Here is a 19,964-nt window from a genome sequence, read left to right as displayed (position 1 = left end):
AGCCTTCCTTTCAGGTCACTGGACTATGGAATACTTTCAAACACAAGGATGCAGGAGACAGGCTGCCACTCATCCTTGCTGTTACACAGACTGAGCCTTTACTCTCACCCTTCTTGTTGGTCTCCCAACCAAGGTTTGATGAGTGTGCAACACGCCACCTGCTTATCTTGGCAAGCCTGTGCTGCCTAGGGAGGTGCATGTGGCAGTCCTTGTTTCTCACCTCCTTGGCTTGGCTAGGCTAGGAAACACAAAGCATGCCTCGTTGGAAATGCTTCTGGAGCCATTGAATGGCAGAGCTGCTCCAGGCACTGGTGCCCGTTCGTGATGCTTGGCCATAGCTGTGATGCTTGGCAGTGATTAGAAGTTTGGGGTTGTGTGGCAGTTACTGGTGGCCTTCACAGAGCAGTCCTGTATGCTTTGGGGTTTTTATTTATTTGTTTCACTGAATTTGTTTCGTAAAATCCTTGTGCACAGTGCAGTAGTTCAAAGAATGGAGGCTAGTCCAGATGAGTAAGACAGAGTCTTGCCTTAGTAACGGCAGCTGTGTAAGAATTAAGGGAAAAAAATGTTTTGGCTGCAAAGATCCAAAGTATTTTCTTCTTTGGCTGGTAAATAACAGTTGCTTTAGAAGCATTAAAAGCTTGGATGTGTTCCACCCTCATCTTCCAGCTTTTTGTTTTGCTCTGTTCCCCTCCTTGTTTAGTTTTATGCCATGAAGCATAAACTCTAATGACTCTGACATGAGAACTCTATTTCCTTCCATTTTGTAGCCCACCTTTCTTCTACACATGCATATCTCATTAAATGTTAAAAAGACAGTGTTTGAAATTAACACTGAGCAGCAGAAATTAACACTGTCCCCTGCTATGGGGACAAGCTGCAAGAGCTGAGACTGAGAAAAGGCTCCAGGGAGGCCTTAAAGCAGCTTTCCAGTGTGAGACCCAATTGGGAGCACTGCATCCAGTTCTGCTTCCAGTTCTGGTGCCCACAGCGTAAGAGAGACATGTTGCTGCCGGAGCAGGTCCAGAGGAGGGCAGCAAAGATGATTAGAGGGCTGGAAAGCCTCCCCTGTGGGAAGAGGTTCAAGGTGGGATGGTTGTTCAGCCTGGAGAAAAGAAGGATTCAGGGAGACCTGATAGAGGCTTTCCAGTACTTGAAAGGGACCTATAGGAAAGCCAGGAAGGGACTTTTTACAACAGCCTGTAATCATAGGGTGAGAGGGAATGGATTGAAGCTTGAGGAGGGCAGACAGCAGAAAGAAATTCTTCAGCAGTGGGGGTGGTGGTACTGGCACAGGTTTCCCAGGGAGGTCATGGATGCCCCATGGAGGCCAATTTGGATGTGGCCTTAGGCAACTGATTGTGGTGGTTTTGCTCTGGCTGAGGGACAAATGCTCGCCAAAGCTGCTCTGTCACTCCCCCCCCCCCCTCTTAAAAAGACAGGGGAGAGGGGAAAATATAACAAATGCCTATCATAAGAGAGAAGCAATTTAATATTGGCAACAAGCAAAGCAATAGACTGTGCAGCAGCAAAAGCAGGGAGAGCTATGCTAACCTCTACTTCCCATCAGCAGATGATGTTCAGTCTCAGGAAGCAGAGCTCCCTACACTCGGTGGTTACTTTCGGAGAACAGATGCCATGGATTAATCTTCCCCAAACTTCCTTCTTTCACTTTTTATCTGAGCTGACATCATATGTCATGGAATATCCCTTTGGCCAGTCTGGATCAGCTGGTTTGACTGTGTCCTCTCAGCATCTTGGGGCGGGGAGATGTTGGGAAAAACCCAGCTGGGTGCTCAGCTTAGCAGTGGCCAAAACACTGGTGCGTTACCAGTGCTGAGCTACAGCACTGCAAAACACAACATTAGAAAGATGTTTTGAGGAGAATTAACCCCAGCTCAGCCCAGTCCAAGCCTATCACACTGGTCTAGTGGAAGGTGTCCCTGCCCAGGGCAGAGGTGTTGGAACTAGGTGATTTTTAAGGTCCCTTCTGACCCTAACCATTCTATGAATCTAATGTGCCCAGGTGGCCAAGAGAGCCAATGGCATCCTGGCCTGCATCAGGAGCAGTGTGGCCAGTAGGACAAGGGAGGTTATTCTGCCCCTGTACTCAGCACTGCTCAGGCCACACCTTGAGTGCTGTGTCCAGTTCTGGGCCCCTCAATTCAAGAAAGATGTTGAGGTGCTGGAACATGTCCAGAGAAGGGCAACAAAGCTGGTGAGGGGCCTGGAGCACAAATCCTATGAGGAGAGGCTGAGGGAGTTGGGCCTGTTTAGCCTGGAGAAGAGGAGGCTCAGGGGTGATCTTATTACTGTCTACAACTACCTGAAGGGGCATTGTAGCCAGGTGGGGGGTGGCCTCTTCTCCCAGGCAACCAGCAATAGAACAAGGGGACACAGTCTCAAGTTGTGCCAGGGTAGGTCTAGGCTGGATGTTAGGAAGAAGTTCTTCACAGAGAGAGTGATTTCCCATTGGAATGGGCTGCCCAGGGAGGTGGTGGAGTCACTGTCCCTGGGGGTCTTCAAGAAAAGCCTGGCTGAGGCACTTAGTGCCATGGTCTGGTTGATTGGTTAGGGCTGGGTGCTAGGTTGGACTGGATGATCTTGGAGGTCTCTTCCAACCTGGTTGATTCTATGATTCTATGATTCTCCATCCGAATATTAACAGAAAGGTTGAGGCAGCTTCCAGCAGTAAGGCTAAACCAAGCAGCTTTCCTGTGGAACTTCCGATGCTTCCTGCTTCTGTTCTGGCTTAAAATTAATGGTGTTAAAACCCCCACCCTTTCTTCTGTCATTTCCACTTCTGATTTGAGCTGGAAGGTGAAAGGAAATACTGTAAGAGTAATACATGAAAAATTCATCACGGTCACTTTGTTTTCGGATGGCACTGGACAGAGCTTCTGGTTTCTGTGACTGCTCATATATGAAGGTGCTTCTGTGCCTGCCTATGCTTCCATGTAGAATCACAGAGTCATTTCAGTTGGAAAAGACCACTAAGGTCATTGAGTCCAGCCATCAACTTAACATCACCATGGCCATTTTCAAACATGTCCTGAGATGTTGTGTCCACACTTTTCTTGAATGCTTTCAGGAGAGGTGACTCCACCATCACCCTGGGCAGCCTGCTCCAATGCCTGATCACTCTTGCAGTAAAGAGATTTTTTTCCTAGCATCCAACATAAACCTCCCGTGACCCAATTTTAGGCCATTTCCTCTTGTTCTATCTCTTAGTACTAGGGAGAAGAGATCCCAGTGTGTCCATAGAGAGAGAGCAAGAAAAATGAGTTCATAGTTAAAAATGAGCAGGTAAATAAAGACAAATTCAGTGTAAAAATTGCTGGACTTGATGAGCAGTTGGAAGATTACACTAGATAACAACATACATGCTACTTTGGGGAAACTTTTCAAGCAGTATGTGAATGCTGCCATGTTGTGCCTAATGCAAGCCCAGCTGCCAAAATCAAATTGTGATTGATCTTTAGTCAATAATTCTGTACTTGTGGGTCAGATATTTTCCTGCTCCTTATTGCTTCCTCTGTATAGTGTGCTGGTGGGTGGGTATCCATTAGCAGAATTGTTTAGGCTGGAAAAAAAACTTTAAGATTGAGTCCAACCATTAACCTTGCACACTAAGTCCCTCTGTGAACCATCCCCCTAAGGGTGACATCTACATGTCTTTAAATACCTCCAGGGATGATGACTCAACCACTTCCTTGGGAAATTTCTTCCAGTGCTTAACAACACTGTCGGGGAAGACATTTTTCTTAGGATCTAATCTAAGTTTCCCCATGTACAACTTCATGCATTGCATTGAATTCTTTCTGGCTTGTGTTTGTGATCACAATATGTTCTAAGTGCAGAGGTGCTCAAGTGGTGTTCGTTTTAAGCTAGTACAGGTACCTTGTAGCATCGTGTTTAGCATTCAGTACTGGATTGTGGTCAAGATGAAGGCACCTGGAAAAAGAAGATTGCTTCAGTTTTGTGTTGTAATAGTATATGCTAAAGTAGAAAAGAAGCAGAGTCCTGCAAGCAGACCTTTGCTCTGCAGTATCTTTGATCTGAATTTTCAAATCTGAAGCCCAGCTGCAGCCCTGTGCTCTTGAAGCAGCTCAGCTTCCAGAGTCTCCTCAAACACAAGGCTACCGTTTTGTGGTGGGACATGACTCTATGAAATTGTAGCCAACATGCAGCAAAAGCATTGGTAGGGAAGGAATCTGAATTGTAACAGCAGTGAGCCAAGTAAGGAGAGGGTTAAAAGAAATTAAGTGGCCATTAGTATTGGATATGTAAATGAGTATAATTTGTCAAGTAGGGTTGTGTGTTGATTTTAAACGTGGAAGCAAGCTGACTTTAGACAGTGGTGTTTATGGTGAGATAAAAATGCAGTAAGATAAGCAAATGCTCTGTCTTGTGCAGCCAAGCATTGCTGGAATTTTCTTGTAGTCGTCTTGTACCCATCCCACCCCCCTTCACCCCTCCCCCCAACATGGTTATGGATGGATTTTCTGTGCTGCATGTAAATGTGCAGTGGCTGCAAAGGAGATCTGAGCTGGCTTCACAAGATTTAACTCAGAGCCAGAAGCAATGTGCCTGAGCCTGGGCAGCAGCCTGCAGCCCTGGCGGGTTGGGCTGGTGCCATCTCAGGGCTGTATCTCTGTGCTTTAGAATCAGCAGGGCTGATATTTCCCGTGTGCTCCTCTACCTTTCTTGCGTGATGTTTCTTTTTACATTTGCAAGACTCTATTTAAAAAGAGAGACTTTCTCAGTTAAAGGAAAGTAATTATCACTTGTGACAGCAGTCATCTGTCCAACCCTTCTGTCCTTTGCATCTTTACTTTGTAAAGTGAATAAAGATTCACACACAACACCACTTGAACTCTGCTATAATGTTATTTCATAGCACTGTAACTGAAGGTCTTTTAAGCCTTACTGTTTCATGAATTTGCTTTGGGTCTCTGTGGGGAAAATAATACTGATGTATTCATCAAATTGAAGGGATTAAGATGGAGAGGAAATTAAATCCTGTGAGGAGTGTGTTTGAATTGCAGAAACACAAACAGGGTTGTATGAAAAACATTAGGAAATAGTCTGCTCTCTGTTGCAGTTGTAGAGATCTTCGGTGAAAAAAGAGGACTTTTTTGTTCTTGCATACCCTGAGGAATGTGCTCTCTTGTAGGTGGGGTACCTCTGAATGCTTTTCACAGCCTAATCGGTGCATAAACATAAACCAGCCCAAGGGCTGCTTTCTGAGTGGAGGGACTGTGCTTGTGTGGTATGCGTTTCTGGCTAGATCCAAGTAGGGGTTTTCTGGAGGTCTTTTACATTTTTTTGTGGTAGCACTATGAAGAAAATAAATGGAGAACACATCCCTGTGGTGTTCTGGGTCGTCTTCTGCATCAGAAGTGTGGCCAGCAGGTCGAGGGAAATGGTTCTTCCCCTCAACTCTGCTCTGGTGAGACCCCACCTGGAGTACTGCATCCAATTCTGGAGCCCCCATTACAAGAGGGATGTGGAGATGCTGGACCCTCCTGGCTGGCTGGAGAAGGGCCACGAGGATGCTCGGAGGGCTGGAGCAGCTCTGCTGTGTGGACAGACTGAAAGAGTTGGGGCTGTGCAGTTTGGAGAAGAGGAGGCTCCCAGGTGACCTTCTTGTGGCCTTTCAGTATCTGAAGGGGGCTCCAAAAAAGCTGGGGAGGGACCTTTTAGGCTCCCGGGGAGCAGAGCTGGAGGTGGGGAGGTTCAGCCTGGCTGTGAGGTGGAAGTTGTTGAGCATGAGAGTGGTGAGAGCCTGGAGTGGATTGCCCAGGGAGGTGTTTGAGGCCCCATGGCTGGAGGTGTTTAAGGCCAGGCTGGCTGAGGCTGTGGGCAACCTGATCTAGGGTAGAGTGTACCTGGGCATGGCAGAGAGGTTGGAACTAGATGATCCTTGTGGTCCCTTCCAACCCTGACTGATTCTGTGATTCTTTTCCGCCAGTTTTCTGTTGTTTGACAGCTGTGCCTAGAATAAAGTACCAAGCTACCTTTTCAAAGTGCATCTTGGACATATATTTATACTCTGCATTTTATAATGTAAAGAAAAATACTACTGCAGTATGCTCTGAAGTTCTTGTTCAACAGCAGTGTAGATCAGTGTAAGCTGGCAGCTTTGGTTGTGATGCCTTTGTAGGCTCACTTCAAATGTCAGAGTGCAGTGTTAGCAGCATGAGTTGCTGCATAACCCAACTCCTGTATTAGAGGCAGTTGGACGTGTTTTGTGATTTCTGGAGAAAGCAAGCATTCAGTTCCCTGGGGTGAATTTCCTTGATTAGCTGTCAGCCTCTCCTAGCCGTCTAAAAGCCAGCTCTGATCTGATAAGAGGAAATATTGCCTGACTGTTTAGTTTGGAACTGAAGAGGAAGCCTGTTCCCTCTTGTGCCTTGAAGAGGCTGGGCAGTTCAGGTATGTGGTTTGTGCAATGCTGCTAAACATCTCCTTAGCTCAGGTTGTTTCACAGGATGTTAGGAGTTGGAAGGAACCTCCTTAGGTAATGGAGTCCAACTCCCCTGCCAGATCAGGACCATGAAATCTGGAACAGGTCACACAGGAACACATCCAGACAGGGCCTGAAAGTCTCCAGAGAAGGAGGCTTCACAGCCTCTCTGGGGAGCCTGTTCCAGTGCTCTGTGACCCTTACAGTAAAGAAGTTCTTCCTCATGTTGAGGTGGAACTTCCTGTGCTGTAGTTTGTACCCATTGCCCCTTGTCCTATAACAGGGCCCAGCTGAGAAGAATTTGTCCCCTGCCTCTTGAATCCCAGCTCTCAGGTACTTATAAACATTGGTTAGATCCCCTCTAAATCTTCTCTTCACCAGATCTAAAAGCTCCAGGTCCCTGAGCCTCTTCTCACAAAGAAGTGCTCCAGCCCCTTCATCATCTTTGTAGCCCTCTATTAGATTCTTTCAAGTAGATCCCTGTCCCTCTTGAACGGGAGAGCCTTAAACTGGATGCAGTATTCCAGGTAAGATTTCACCAGGGCAGAGTAGGGGGTGAGGAGAACCTCCCTTGATCTGCTGGCCACGCTGTTCTTATTGCCCCGCAGGAGCCCATTGGCCTTGGCCACAAAGGCACATTGTTTCCCTGCAGAGGATCAGACCAAGTGACTGATAACTGAACTTGTTCCTGCATTTCCCAACTGGCCCTTCCCAACTGGCCCTGGACATGTGCTCCTTGCGAGCTGTCTTACAGTGCTGTGAGAGATCATAGAATGGTTTAGGTTGGAAGGGACCTCAAAGACCATCCAGTTTCAACCCCCCACCATAGGCACGGACACCTCCCACTAGAACAGGTTGCTCAAGGCCTCATCCAGCCTGGCCTTGAACACCTCCAGGGAGGGAGCAGCCACAACCTCCCTGGGCAACCTGTGCCAGTGTCTCACCACTCTCACTCTAAAGAAATTCTTCCTAACATCCAGTTTGAATCTCCCCTCTGCCAGTTTAAACCCATTGCTCCTCATCCTCCCATTACAAGACCTTGTCAATAGTCCCTCCCCAGCACTGCTGTAGGCCTCCTTCAGATACTGGAAGGCCACTCCAAAGTCTCCTCAAAGCCTTCTCTTCTCTAGGCTGAAGAGCCCTAAGTCTCATAGCCTGTCCTCATAGCAGAGCTGCTGCAGCCCTCTGAGCATCTTGGTGGCCTCCTCTGGACTGGCTCCAACAGTTCCATGTCCTTCTTGTGTTGAGGGCTCCAGAACTGCACACAGGACTCCAGGTGGAGTCTGAGGAGAGCAGAGTGAAGGGGCAGAATCGTTTCCCTTGACCTTGCAAGGGATGCTTCACAAAAGCAGAAGAGGGAAGTTTTGGGCCATTTATGGTGTGGGGCCTCTGTAGAATTGCACAGAGATTTTCTGTGTGTCTAAGTAGCTGGTTACTGCTGGTGTATTAACTCCATGTTAGAAGGAGTGCTGAGCAGCTCAGGTGTCAAGTTGTTGGATCACCTGGGTGGAGAGCAGGAACATCAGCTCTGTAAACTACTTCTCTTAATTGTTGTCCTTGGGACTGTTGTTGCTTAGTCTATCACTAAGTTGATTTCTTCACTGTGGGGTGGCTGCTGGCCTGTGATTAGGCATTTGGGTTCATCATTTTCTTTTTTCAAAGCTTCTGGATGTCTCTTTCAGTTCATCCCTGCTACTTCTGCCTTTTCTGAGCTCCAGGAGAGACTGAGACTAGTCATTAAGTATGAGATGAATAGAGATGTTTCCACTGTGGCATGCGTCTTGAGAATGCTGTAGTCAAGATCAGTGAGACAGGCTGGGAATTACTGAGTAAGTACAAAAAGGAATTAGCTGAGTGTAATGACAGTCCCTCCCAGGAGATGTTTGTCTAAGCAGATATGAAAGTGCTTGTGGACTGAGGTTTGCTCGTGCTTCAGAGCTGTAGTCTGCACGCAGCACAGCGAGTGCTTGGGAGGTGCATTTTGTAGCTGGCATCCCCAAGCAGAGAAATAGTTTGAGTGCAGAGGGATGCCTCAGAGTAACTTCTCTGCAGAAAATGCACTAAAGTGTACCACCTAAATGGTGACTTGATGTGGTTCTTTCAGACATGCCCTCACATATCCAGGTGCAGAGGGAGGCTATTCAAGAGCTCTGCCGTGTGCTTTTCAGAAAACAGTAGTAGATATTTCAGCAGAGTTCGTGCTAGGAAGTTTCTAAGGAAAGATTTACTGTGAAGAGGCTTCCAGGAGGTTTGGTTTAGAGGTACAGAGGTGAACATGTTGCAGTTTCTTTGGCAAGGATTAAGTCTGACTGACTAGTGTCTCATGATGAGCACTTCTGATTTCATAGAATCAACTAGGTTGGAAGAGACCTCCGAGATCATCCAGTCCAACCTATCCCCCAGCCCTAGCCAGTCAACTAGACCATGGCACTAAGTGCCTCATCCAGTCTTTTCTTGAAGACCTCCAGGGATGGTGACTCCACCACCTCCCTGGGCAGCCCATTCCAATGCCAATCACTCCCTGTGTGAAGAACTTCCTCCTAACATCCAGCCTATACTTCCCCCAGCACCACTTGAGACTATGTCCCCTTGTTCTATTGCTGGTTGCCTGGCAGAAGAGGCCACCCCCCACCGGGCTACAATGTCCCTTCAGGTAGTTGTAGAGAGCAATGAGGTCACCCCTGAGCCTCCTCTTCTCCAGGCTAACCAACCCCAGCTCCCTCAGCCTTTCAGCTAGTTAGTTGTATTAGATCAGTGGGGAGGAAGTTAACACTTCATTTCCCTTCAGCAATACTGAAATTAATTTGATTTATGGCATCGAGGGAGGAATACAAACCACAGGTAGAAAATGCTTTCCAACTTTACCCTATGTAGCAAACTCTTATTTTTCATGTTTATTACACTGTGTAAAGCTTTAGTAGTCTTAAGTAAGCGTTTTAGTGAAACAGTGTTCATTCACTGGCTTCCACTGCAACTGGGTGCTTTGTGAGTCCTTTCTTTTCCACAGAACTGCTGTTTTCTTTATTTTCTTGGCCTGTTGCCTAATGCTGCCATTTCATGCTCTTGCCATGAAGTGGTGCATTAGAACAGGGTGGCTTTGTCTGTGCTCAGGCGCCACCATTTGTGAGGGGAGGGAGCTGGCGGGCAGGAGCGGGTGGCTGGTCTTTACAGGCCCCTGGAGGAGCCAGGCCAAATGGTGCCCATTCATGGGGCCCTGGTAGTAAAGTTTACCTTCCTCACTGCTTCCTCACTGGTTTACGTTGGCTCTGCAGGTTGCCTGAGCTGTGAAGAGCTCCTTATTCTTGCTGCTCAAGGGTGTGTTGGGTAGGTGGAGGTGAATTCTTTACTGTAAGGGTCATGGAGCACTGGAACAGGCTGCCCAGAGAGGTTGTGAAGTCTCCTTCTCTGGAGACCTTTAAGACCTGTCTGGTCTTCCATGTGACTCTGTGACATGCACTGGATTATGGTCCTGCTCTGGCAGGGATGTTGGACTCGATTTATTTGGGTCCCTTCCAATGCCTATCATCCTGTGATCACCTCCACCATCTTCCCTCTGGTCTCCAGGCAGCAATAAGGGCATCATGATCATTGCTGAATCCCTATGCTGATCAAGCTTTGGCAATAGGAGCCTCATGCCCTGTAGTAAATATGCTCATCTAATGATGACTTTTGAGACAGAGAGCTCCTCAACCATCATTCAGGTAGGCACAAAGTGGTTTACCTTGGCTGTCTTCTGCTATGCCTTGCTTCTGGACAGCAGGAAGGGGAGGGTGGCAAGTGGAAGGCTCTTTCTGTGCTGTGATCAGCAATTGCTGTCCTCCTGCTAAGCCCCCAGTAGTCTTGTTGGGGTGTGGTAGTTCTCAAAGTCCTGTGCAGTTTGGCTGAGGAACAGTGGATGTATGATAAAGCTCACAGAAGGCAGGGGGAGGATTTCCTCTTTCCTTGATAAAAATAGTCTCTGGCTAAAGAGGAATTGCAATTCCCAGAAACTTAACTCAATACACTGGGGAAGAATTGACCCATTGGAAAGTGCTTGCTGCAGACGTGCTCATGAGCTCCCAGAGGGTAGGTTTGTGGTACCATCTCCTGGCAGCAGAAGTGGTGAGAGGAGAGTCACCATACCTGGGACATGGGAGAGGAATATTCCATAGAAATCAGTAGTCATTGCCTGTGGCTTAGTTTATCTTGGAGCTTTGAAGTTTAGTATTGAATATTTGGGGCTGAAGACTAACTGGTGTTTGGTGCTGACATCCTCTTCAGAAATAAAGACTAGCAAAAGAAGGGAAGTGAGTACCTGAGATGACATACATTTCTGATGTTAAAATGGACATATTCTGTACATCATGAGAGAGGTAGACTTTTGTTCTGCTTTGCAGTTCTCTCTTAAAAAAAAGACACTGTCTTTGAGCGCCGATTATTTGCAAACCAGAGTGCAATTATGTTGTTCTCCCCGATGTTTTAGCATCCCCAAATTAGTCCAGGGTTATGTATGTAGGAGGACTAGGTGGGAGAACCCATAAAGAGGCAGTAGTGTGGCTGGGGGAGCTAGTGTGGCAAGCAGAAGTTGAAGTGGGACTAGGCTGGCTACAGGCTGTTGTGGGGGCGTAGGCTGACTCTATACTGCAGAACACTCTCTGACACACTTTCAGCATTAATTGATGGGGTTTAATAATGAGCAATGCTTCCTGCTGCAGTAGCAGTACCATACCCCTGGAGCAGATAGATGTTTTTGCAATCTATTCATTCCCTGATTCCCTAGCAGTTAGAGGGAGAACAAAGTTGTCCCTGTTTCCTCTGTGCAAGTTGTATTTTGACAGGTAAGGTGGCATAACAGCAGAATACCAATTTTGACAAGTCCTGCCTGATGGGTAATGCATACCAGCCTGATTTTGTTAGTAAGTCACATTAAATAGGGTGAGTTTAAATGCATGTATTGGTGCTGTGTTGGAGATGAACTCCATCTCAAGTTAATGAGTAAAGACTTCTCTCTGTTTAACTTGCTAATATGCTTGCTTATCACTTCTTCCTATTAAAGCCTTAAAAAAGGCTTGTAGTGATCCTGCTGTTTTGGACCATGGGGAATGAAAACATTCCACATATGAACTGCAGTCCTCTTACCAGTTACCATAGAAATCTAAATAGAGAATGCTCTGCAAATAGTGCAGATATAGCACTTAACTTTCACAGCTCTCATTTTCTTAAACACATGCCATTGGTTAGACTTCTGATACTGATGATCTGATACTTAACTGGTGATCTGTTACTAAATGATCAGTATGGGCTGCTGCACACCTTGTGAATAAAGCTGTTGTATTTACACTATTTGCAAAGTACTCTCTGTGTCACAGAACTTTACTGCTTGGTTTTTTTAACACCAGTTTGTTGTTCAGACTGGCCATGGCAAACAAGACCAGAAAAAGCTGCTTTGCATTCCTTCAAGAGCTGCAAAATGCTCAAGACTTTATGGATTATGGATGAGTCGCCTGGAGAACTGTTCCTGTAACTCCAGCAGGATATGTGACCCAGTGACATGCAAAGCAGCCAGCTTAAAGCTACAGCTGGAAACTCAGGAAACAACAAGATGCCTTGTCTGGAAATGTGGTTTGGAGCACCACTCAGACTCTTCTCTGGTCCAATTTTCTCACTTGCATAGCCCAAGAATGGGGAATAAGAGACTAGCTGGCTTTTGGGGGTCTTGGCCTTCTGCAAGTAGCATGATTTGTCTTATGGGAAGTCAGTTTGTGTCTTGATATCCTAGGAGCTGAGAATTGTTGTAGAATAAAGCTGCTCCAGGTTTCCCCTGCTGTCCTTGAGGAAAAATTATTACTCGTGTCTGTGATGGTTTGGGTGCTACCTACCCCCCCACACACTTAAGAAAATCACCCAAACTAGGCTCAGAAGAGATGGAAATTAAGAGTGAAGCTTTATATTTACAGCTTAGCACAGTATACAAGCAGGTATTTACAGTATCTAGAGAAATATGCAAGTTAAAAGGCAATACAGATACACAACAGCCCTCCCAGAAACCAGAGTCCCCAGGAGGGGCTCCCAACCAGCCTTTCACCTTCTTCCCACCCCTCTACCTTACCCCAGACTTTGCTTTACATTCAGGGTAAGTTTGGGGGGTTGGCCAGGGGGGTTAGGAGCAGAAGGATTAATCAAGCAGATGGCAGGTTAGAGAGAGAGAAGTGCATGCAGCCAGAGCCCAAGCGCAACTCCCTTATCTATGTTTGTGTTCTTGTTCTTGCACATCTCAACAAGCCTATGGGTGAAGCAGACATCACCATTGCTTCCTTTTCACAACCTATCATCTAATTCTTCTCACCAAAATATCCCAGCTAGGCTCAGACTAGCACAATGTCTTATCTGGTGGGACCTGATAGTATTTTCCACCACATTTCACTGTTTTCAAAGTAAAGATTGAAACTTCTTTTTGGTGTTGTCTTTTTTTTTCCTAACAGTCACTGTGGTTTCATCAGTTTTCATCTGTTGCCAGTCATCTCATATCATGTAACTCTCTTTCATATTGCATTGATTTTATTTATTTATATTCTTCTCCTAGGGCTGTCTGACTGCTAGTAGTAACCTACTTGCAGAAGGAGAGCTCTAAGCATGTAAGAATTTTAAATGAGCTTCCATCTGGTGTTGTTCTTGGCTTGGAAACAGGAATAAAAATGTTTCATATTTTTACAAAGTAGATGATTTTTTCCTTCCCTCTCCACCCCTGATAATTAAAAACTGAATCTAGAAAGCAAAATGGAAATTTACAGACTTCCAGAGCTGATTCAGTGAGCTCTGTTCTTGTCTCGGCAGGCGGCTGAGGGGAAACCAAAAAGCATATGCACCATGGGATGAGATGGGCAAACTGGGGATTTTTATGAGCAAATCTGAGCTGGTTTGGCTTCCCAACAGCTCTCTAAGCAATGTAACTGTACTCCTGAGGTGCTCTGCTCTTGGATGCTTCTAAGTTAGCTCTACTAATCATCTGTAATTAAACCAAATACACTCTCCATGCCTACATCACAGTCAGGAGCTGGGCTGGATAGTCCTTTGCACTGCTTCTTTGAGTGTTGGCATCCCAGTAGCTACCTAATAACCTGGTGCAAATTTGGAGAAACTAAGCAACCACCTTGCCTTCTAGGCTCTGGCTGGGTGAGGTGGTTGGTTGGCACTTCTTGTCTGGGGAGTGCTGAGGCCTTTGCAGATGTTGCCAGTTTTGCTGTAGTTGTCCAGAAAACACAGGCACCTTTTCAGTGAAGGGGATGATGTTGCATGAGGACAGTGTTGAGAGGTCTTCTGTTCTTTTTTCAGTGCCTCTGTCATCATTTGGTGACATTGGTGATGGTGTGTTATTGTCACAGACAAGCAGGTTGGAAAAGACCACCAAGATCATTGAGTCCATCCTATCACCTAACTCTTCTAATTAACTAAACCATAGCACTAACTGCCTCACCCAGCCTCCTTTTAAACACCTCCACAGATGGTGACTCCACCACCTCCCCAAGCAGCCCGTTCCAATGTCAATCACTCTTTCTGTGAAGAACTTCTTCCTAACATCCAGTCTAAACCTTCCCTGGTGCAGCTTGAGACTGTGTCCCCTTGTTCTGTTGCTGATTGCCTGGCAGAAGAGACCAACCTGGCTACAGCCTCCCTTCAGGTAGTTGTAGACAGCAATGAGGTCTGCCCTGAGCCTTCTCTTCTGCAGGCTGCACACCCCCAGCTCCCTCAGCCTCTCCTCATAGGGTTTGTGTTCCAGGCCTCTCACCACTTTGTTACCCTTCTCTGGACACATTCCAGTATCTCAACATCTCTCTTGAATTGAGGGGCTCAAAACTAGACACAGCACTTAAGATGTGGCCTAACCAGTGCTGAGTCCAGCGGCACAATGACTTCCCTGATCCTGCTGGTCACACTATTGTGTGATGTCCTTCAGCTCTACGCTGTGCATGCAGGGTGCTTCACCTTCATGTCACACTCATCTGCTCTGAGCAATGTGCTTAGCTTGAGGTGCCTCCATAGGGACGTCCCATCCCTTTCCATGGAGGATTGATGCCATGCAAGCGAGGAGGATAATACAGCCATCTTTCACCATTCCTTTCTGAGGTCAAAAGGGTCTGGAGGACTTTATTTGTTCATTTTATTTAATGGACATTTGATGTTTCAAGTCTGCTTTCTGATGTCCTGCCAACACAGAAATAGTCATTCCAGTAGCAATTTAACCACACTTTTGTCACGATAAACTGATCCAAACTCAAAGTGATATTTTTTTTTTTAGTGGATCTGCAATTTTACTCTTTCTTTTTATTTCCCATGTCCTACTTTCTAAAAAGCCTACTCTGCAAATCTCACAACTGTTGTATCAGTTGACTGTTGCCTGCATTTTCAGACGCTTGCAAAAATAGTAGATGGCAGAATTTTAGCTAAGCAATTCTTAAGATTCATGCTAATAGGGTGTTGCATTTCTTTTCCTTCCCCAACTCCTTAAAATTGAAGGCTGTTCTCATGGAAGCATAATATGATAAAGAAAAGTGGAATTTAGATACCACACTGCCAAGTCATTTTGGTCTACTTCACTAATACAAATGTTGCTCGAAGTACTCTTCATTGTATTCAAAACAACTTCAGCTGCAAAGTAATAGTTTGGGTTTTGTTTTGACTTCTGGTTCAGATGTGGTGTTTGACTGCTTCTAGCTTTTGGCTCTTTTTTCTGTACTCAACAAAAAAAGGTAATTATTTCATTATTATTTTCAACTCAAAACTCAAATGTTTTTAAGAATCATAAAGTTGTTTTAATTGGAGAACTGACTGAAAGAGTTGGGGCTGTGCAGTTTGGAGAAGAGGAGGCTCCCAGGTGACCTTCTTGTGGCCTTCCAGGATCTGAAGGGGGCCTGCAAAAGAGCTGGGGAGGGACTTTTCAGGATGTCAAGGAGTGACAGGACTAGGGGGAATGGAGCAAAGCTGGTGGTGGGGAGATTCACGCTGGATGTGAGGAGGAAGTTGTTGGTGATGAGAGTGGTGAGAGGCTGGAATGGGTTGCCCAGGGAGGTGGTTGAGGCCCCATGGCTGGAGGTGTTTAAGGCCAGGCTGTATGGGGCTCTGGCCAGCCTGCTCTAGGGTAGGGTGTCCCTGCCCATGGCAGGGGGGTTGGAACTAGATGATCCTTGTGGTCCCTTCCAACCCTGACTGATTCTGTGATTCTAACACCTCTAAGATCATTGAGTCCAACCATCCACCTAACACCACCATGGCCATTAAACCACAGAATCACAGAATGTTAAGGGCTGGAAGGGACCTCAAAAGCTCATCCAGTCCAACTCCTCCACCAGAGCAGGTTCATCTATACCAGGTCACAGAGGAACGCATCCAGGCAGGTCTTGAATATCTCCAAAGAGGGAGACTCCACAACCTCTTGGGTAGCCTGGTGCAGTGCTCCCTTGTTGTCACAGTAAAGATTTTCCCTATGTTGAGGTGGAACTTCCTGTGTTCTAGTTTGTGTCTGTTGTCCTTCATCCTATCACAGGACACCACTGAAAAGAGCTTGGCCCTTTCTTCTTGCCACCCACCCCTGGGCAGCCTCTTCAGTGTTCCATCACCCAACTCTAAGTGCCAGGGACGCTGACTCCACCACCTCCCTGAGCAACCTGTTCCAATACCTGACTACTCTTTCAGTTAATAAATTGTGTCTAATATCCAATCTAAACCTCTCATGGCACCATTTCAGGCCATTTCCTCTCATCTTGTCACCTGCTACCAGAAAGAAGAGACCTATTCCTGCCTCATTCCAACCTCCTTTCAGGTAATTGTAGAGGGCAGTGGTGTCTCCCCTCAGCATCCTCTTCTCCAGGTTGAACAACCCCAGTTGGCTCATCTTCTCCTCACCAGGCCTGTTCTCTAGACCCTTCACCAGCTTTGTTGTCTTTCCCTCAACACACTGCAGCACCTCAATGTCCTCTCTGTAGTGAAGGGCCCAAAAGTGAACCAAGTATTAAAGGTGCAGCCTCACCATTGCAGAGTACAGGGGTACAATAACTTCCCAGCTTCTGCCTAACCTGCTTGCTTAGGTTTGGCTCTTCAGACTTCCCCTCTCCAAAGGAGCAAAAGAGATTCACAAAACAGCACAGAATTGCTGAATTTAAAGCTAGAAAAGACATGTGAAAATTTTTAATTCATCTGTTTCTGAGTTCCCTTCCAACCCAAACTATTATGCCATGATCCTGACATCAATGAGAGCAAGGAGGTTGATGTGAGATCTGCCTGTGCTACTCATGAGCCATACCCAGGGCCACAAGAATGGCTTGGAGTGAACAGGTGGAGCTATGCTGCTTTCAGAGAAGCCATCCTGTTTGTTTTTTTCCTTTTGTTTGTTTGTTTTTCAATTGTAGTTTGCAGCATCCAGTGAAATCACCAAACTTTGCAGCAGAACTGTGTGTAGGTGTGCAAGCCATTCAGTTTTGAGCTCTGCATAAATAAATGCTTCAGCTGAATGTCTGCAGTTAGAATTGAAACTGAGAATGGAGAGGTACAGGAACATTTTCTGGTGGAGATGTTCTCACGCACTCAAGAGCATCCTTTTAGCCAAATGGCACTGAGTAGGATGAAAATTAATATTATAGCTAAGCCAGGGAGTTACTGATGGGAAATGTTATCCTTATTCCTTTTTTTGGCATTTCATAGAATCATAGAATCAACCAAGTTGGAAGAGACCTCCAAGATCATCCAGTCCAACTTAGCACCCAGCCCTAGCCAACCAACTAGACCATGGCACTTAGTGCCTCATCCAGTCTTTTCTTGAACACCTCCAGGGATGGTGACTCCACCACCTCGCTGTGCAGCCCATTCCAATGGCAAATCACTCTCTCTGAAGAACTTCCTCCTAACATCCAGCCTATTTATTTTTCACAGTTGTTTCAGCCAGCTCTGGAGCTTTATTTAACTCTTAACGCCCAGTCCCTGAGAGTTAAATACACTGTTCGGGTTCATCCCATTCCCTCTGCCTTGCTGACTGCTTTGCTGGGTTAATTCTCTCTGTAGGCTCTCTGCCCAGTTAAATGAGTACCAGAACAGGCACAGGAGGATCAGGAGGTGTGAGAAACCTCCACATGGTATGGGAGGCTCAGGGTGTGCTTAATGCACCAGGAAAGTGGGAATCTTACTGAATAGAAGTATTCTGGAAATCCAAATTAGAACATCTCTAATGAAAGGGGAGAAGGACCCCTCACAGAGAGGCAAAATCTGCATAGTTCTGGTGTTTCACTGAGTGCATTGGTGTAGGATTCAGGATGCGTTGGGCTTTTTCAGAATCATCAGAAGCTTAATGAGGGGGGCAGAGATGATCTCTCAGGGCTCTCTCAAACTGAAATTGCCTAGCTTGAAGACAGACATTGCAATGCAATGGGTATTCATCTCCATTCAGCACTTCAGAGTAGGTGAAAATGCAGCTTTCTACTCCAGGCTCCCAGATATCTTTCCATGTGTTGCTGGTGCTTGTGGTCTGTGCTCCTGATGGGTAGGCAGTCCTGTTGTTTATTTTGTGTTGTGGATGTGAAGTCCCTGAGGTGTTAGTCCTTAGAGTTTTGTTGTAGGTGTGAGGAGGCAGATGCTGACCTCTGTTGCATGCCCACGAACACCACCGTGAGCAATTGCCTCTTGCCTGTAGAGAGCCTGGCTTCTCCTTCAGCAGCAAAGTGGTTACCGAGCCATTTTTTGCTCACTCTGTTTGTCTTCCCTTGACAAAGTAAGTGTACACTAATTACACTGCTGATTGCATGGTGCAATTTCCTTGTTCCTTTTAAATTGCAGCAGTTCTGTGCCACTGCTGGCTTTAAGGACCTTTGACACTAGTTTGGCTTTGGCTTTTACAGTTATCAGATGTGTACCACCCTGTAGTGATCTGTCAGAAAAGGAAGTGCTGTGAAATGTGAATGGACTTGGAGAAGAAACATTTCTAATAGTTCTCTAGTGTAAGCATTGGCAGCATAAAGCTGCTCTGCCGTGGGAGTCTGCTGCAGCTGGTAGTGGGTTTAATTGGTCACTGAATCACAGGATGTTAGGGGTTGGAAGGGACCTTCAGAGATCATTTAGTCCAACCCCACTGCCCAGTTAGGGTCATCTGGCTGCACAGGGCAGACAGCACAGGAACACATCAAGGTGGGTTTTGAAAGACTTCCCAGCCTCTTTGGACAGCCTGTTCCAGTGTTCCAGCACCCTCACCATAAAGTGTCTCCCCATGTTGAGGTGGAACCTCCTGTGTTCTAGCTTGTACTAGTAATAAGACAAGTTCCTTGTCTTATTACTGGGAACCACTGAAGAGAGAGCAGCATCACCTTCATCCTGACACTTGTCCCCCAGATATTTATAGGTAGATCCCTTCTCAGCCTTCTTCAGACTAAACAGTCTCAATTCTCTCAGCCTTTCTTCACAGGAGAGATGTTCAAGTCCCCCAGTCATCCTCGTAGCTCTCTGTTGGATGCTGTCCAGCAGATCCTCTTCTCTCTTGAAGTGGCAATCCCAAAGCTAGACACACTATTCCAGGTGTGGTCTCACCAAGGCAGAGCAGAGGTGGAGGAGAACCTCTCTAGACCTGCTGCACACACTTTCTCTTAATGCACCCCAGGATACTGTTGCCCCCCTTGGCCACAAGGGCACATTGCTGTCCCATGGAGAACTTGCTCTCCACTAGGATCCTAAGATCTTTCTCCATAGAGCTGCTTTCCAGCAGAACAACCCCTAGTCTGTAGTGGTGCCTGGTGTTATTCCTCCCTGGATGCAGGACTCTGCATTTGTCCTTATTGGACTTGGTGAGGTTTGCTGTCACACATCTCTCAGCCTGCCCAGCTCTCGTTGAGTGGCAAAGCAGCCTGACAGGCTGTCAGCCACCCCCTCCTCCACCCCCCAGTTTTGTGTCATCACTGAACTCGCTGAGGGTACACCCAATCCCTCATATAGTACATTTGTCTTGTTATTAGCTGGCATAAATTCCTGCTTCATTTATCATTTTAAACTCCCCAAATATTTATGCAGCTGCTTTTTCATGGGTTTGGAGTTTTTTGTGTGTATATTGTTTTGCTATACTGTGTATTACCTCTTTATGGTTTCCTTTATTTTACAGAGTACAAAACAACAGGATAGCTTAGATTTAGAATCATAGAATCAAGCAGGTTGGAAGAGACCTCCAAAATCATCCAGTCCAACCTATCACCCAGCCATATGCAGTCATCTAGACCATGGCATTAAATGCCTCACCCTGGCTTTTCTTGGAGTTAGGACAATCTGTCCTCGCTTACTACCTTCTGTCAGTGACTCTGGAGTTATTTTGCAGACATCCAGCAAGCCTCTCTTGCCCTGGAAAGTAGGAGTTAAGAATATCAGAAAATATTTGATTCTAAACAGCAAGCTGCATTACAGCAGGAGGTGACAGTAGACTCTTCGCTCATCTTGCCTGTCTCATCTGGGCAGGTTTGGCTGAATTCCTGAAGATCCATCTTAGCTTGCAGGG

The 19,964-nt window shown here is 46.3% G+C and overlaps 1 protein-coding gene and 1 long non-coding RNA gene across 7 annotated transcripts in view; both read left to right on the top strand.

Annotated features, from left to right (window-relative positions):
* APBB2 (amyloid beta precursor protein binding family B member 2) overlaps positions 1-19,964 on the top strand; it is a 241,652-nt gene that overhangs the window by 50,596 nt on the left and 171,092 nt on the right. The window lies entirely within an intron of this gene.
* On the top strand, positions 9,722-12,289 carry LOC135178502 (uncharacterized). The gene is made up of 3 exons (XR_010303574.1): positions 9,722-9,793; positions 10,034-10,170; positions 11,848-12,289. It is a non-coding gene; the product is annotated as an uncharacterized LOC135178502 (long non-coding RNA).

This window comes from Pogoniulus pusillus, chromosome 9 (assembly GCF_015220805.1).
Source record: "Pogoniulus pusillus isolate bPogPus1 chromosome 9, bPogPus1.pri, whole genome shotgun sequence".
Lineage (NCBI taxonomy): Eukaryota > Metazoa > Chordata > Aves > Piciformes > Lybiidae > Pogoniulus > Pogoniulus pusillus.
This window is presented reverse-complemented; position numbering and strand designations above follow the sequence as displayed.